Here is a 3306-nt window from a genome sequence, read left to right as displayed (position 1 = left end):
AGTAGGTCAAATACCCATAAACCGTCCGTTAAAAGAGTTTTTTAAGAAAACATCATTTTAAAAGATGCACCAATCTACGTGTAACCAGAAATTCATTATTTGTTAGTAATAAAAAAGGGGTTTGGGGGTCGATTACGCGTGGAGAATGATAAGTAACCCATAACTCCCAAAATTGGTACCCGTCGATTATAAATTATCTCTATCAATGGAAATCTAAGAATTCAAATATAAATTTAGGTTACAATCCTGTTATTCCAAATTCAAGACAGAAATTCTAAGGAGAAATAGAAAATATCCTAATATTTCCAATTAAAGAGTAAATAATCCCTAAAATACTTTAGGACGAATATTTCTCTTTTCAACTGAAATAAAAAGAATATAATAATTTCTCCCAAGAACTCGATATTAAAATAATTTGCTTCGATCAAAAGAATTAAGCCAATTTGGACAAATTTAATTAATCACGCTAGATAATGAAAGTTTAAACTAGAATGGCAAAAAATATAAACACAATAAAAAGCAAAGACCCAAAAATAAGTATCACACAAATATAGGTGCTTAAATAAAATCATAAATAACATAAGGATCAAAATGCAAGATAACAAAAATAAGGCATTCAATGTGATAAAAATATTAAACATGCATATATATATATATATATATATATATATATGGGACTAAAATAAAATAAACAGTAAATAAAGTTCAATAATTAAAGGACTAAAATTAAAGTACTAAAAAATGAAGGCAAAAAAAATAAAAGATAGGAAATTAAAGTAATGAAATTAAAGGACTGAAATTAAATAAATAAAAAGTAAAGGGTATAAATTTAAATGTGCGTGAAATTAAAATAATAAAAATAAAAGAGAAATAAAATAAAGTGTTAGTGTTAATTTTTAACATTTAACCCAAACCTTAAATAATGTGATTCGTACCCAAGGACGTGTCGTCGCAAGGTCGTACTATGGTTCGAACATAAAATAAATAAATAAATAAATAAATAAAAATTAACAGTTAGTGGTTAGTGTTAGAAATGTTATGAGAGTCCGGACCATAATAATGTAGGTCGTACCCCAGATCCGGTCACTGCAAGGTCGTATAATAATTCAAACAAATTAATAAAAATTAACAGTTAGGAGTTAACAGAGTCTAGACCATAATAATGTGGATCATGCCCCGGATCGTATCACCACAAGGTCGTATAAACATTTGAATATTAATAAGCAATCATTATTAAAGAATTAGTGATCAGAATAAAATAAAATCAGCAAGCTAACTTAAAAATAAACAGAAAAGCATATATGGTGACTAAAATTGGAACAACACAACATAATGATGTAATCAGAAACAAGCATCAAAATAAGGCTCCTAGTGACTAAAGTGTAAAAAGAAGGCTAAAGTTGGAGGAACTGCGGGTGATTAACTCACGAAATGGTGACCTAAATATAAAAATAAGCTAAAGGTATAGGGACCCTATCATGATTTACCCCTAAGAATGGTAACCAAAACGTAAATATATGCCTAAAGTATGAGGACCTAAGCTTAATTAACCCTTAACTTTGGTGACAAAAACATGAAGTACGCTGGAAATAGGGGACCTGGAGCCTAATTTACCTAAAAATTAAAACTAAAAACCCCTCTTTATTCTTTCCAATAGCACGATGAACCCAAAAAAACCTTTCTTTCATTCTTCTCTTCAAGCACCAAACTCCCCCTTTCATTTTATCTTCTTTCTCTCAACCCCTCTTTCTCCCCAACAATGGCTGGCCGAAACACCCATTTAACGTCGGCCACCAAAAGAGGGTTGCCACCTCCTAGCCAAACGACGACTGCGACCGAGACAAAGCAAAAGTAAAAAATGCTCACTCTCTTCCTCTCTATTTATATTTCCTTGCTACTAATTTTAAACTACATGTAGGGGTGTAAAAAGCTGACTCGGCCTGCAAAACTAACTGAAACCAACTTGAGTCAAAAACTATTTTTAACCTGCGCTGTAGCGATATGAAACCGACTCGAGACGGAACTGGTGTTTATCTGAATCTGAGTTGGACTTTGAAATTATGGATCCGAACCCGACTTGTATCCGACTGATATGAACCCGAAACCGAGATTGACCTGGTAAATAACTGCTATTACCCGACCTGTTTTCAACCTGACCTGTTTTCAACCTGACCTGTTTTTAACTTGACATTTTTTTAACCTGACCTGATATTTACCTGACTTATATATTACCATGGACGAAATTATAAGATTTTAATAAAATTATGAGTTTTTAAGTTTATGATGTAATTAAAAATTAATATAAATACTTTTTAAATGTTATAATAAAATATTTATTATGATAATTAAATTAATAAATAGACCTATTATATAAAATTATTTAAATGTATAATAGATAAAACATGATTAATAATGCAAAGGAAAATTAATATAGTTTAATTTATGTAAAGAAAAAAATATTAATAATGAAAGTATTTATTATGTAATATATATTAACGTTTTACATTATTAATATAAATAATTTTGGCAATACATTAGTTTACATAGACTCAATACATAAACCCACTCTTTTATTACAAATATATATTCATTAGTACTAGTCCATTTATATTAGGGTTTAAGGTTTAACGTTTAGGGTTTAAAGTTTAGGGTTTAGAGTTTATAATTAGGGTTTAAGATTTAGGATAATTTATATACTTTATTACTTTATATAGTTTATGCATAGTAAACTATATAAGTAATTTACTTTATATAGTTTATATATATATTCTTTCATTGGTGCTACTGCTTCGGATAGCAAAAGCCTTCATGTCTTTCATTGGTGCTATCTGTCTATCGTTTACCCTACTATTTCGAAGCCATTTTTATCTTCTTCTCTGTTCCTTGAAATCGTAATCAATATACCCACTTCTCAGATTCATCTTATAAGCTAAGCTCTCAAAGTAAATCGAGCTTGCAGAGATCTTCTTCCCGCTTGGCTATTAGATCGTTTTTCTCCTGTTATTTTCGTTAAATTTTTGCTTTGTCTTAGATCCTTGTTTTGGTAAACATTTTGCAGATTTGGGTGGTTTTCTGTTTGTTTTTTAAGTTTTAAGTGTGTGTGTGTATTTTTAAAGATCTCTCTCTCCTCAACAATTCACAGCCACATCTCCATTAATCTCTCATAATTCCCCATTTCTCTCATGTTTTCCATTTCACATTTATTTAGTTCCTCTTTAAAAATCTTTCCTGGATTCCTTCTTCCCCCTCCAAGTGTTCCCCCTCCATTTGAAAGTTTTATCACTTGTTTTCAATTTTTTTTCAATT

This window comes from Hibiscus syriacus, unplaced genomic scaffold (genome assembly GCF_006381635.1).
Source record: "Hibiscus syriacus cultivar Baekdansim isolate YM2019G1 unplaced genomic scaffold, ASM638163v2 tig00111409_pilon, whole genome shotgun sequence".
NCBI classification, from domain to species: domain Eukaryota; kingdom Viridiplantae; phylum Streptophyta; class Magnoliopsida; order Malvales; family Malvaceae; genus Hibiscus; species Hibiscus syriacus.
Note: the sequence above shows the minus strand (reverse complement) of the source record.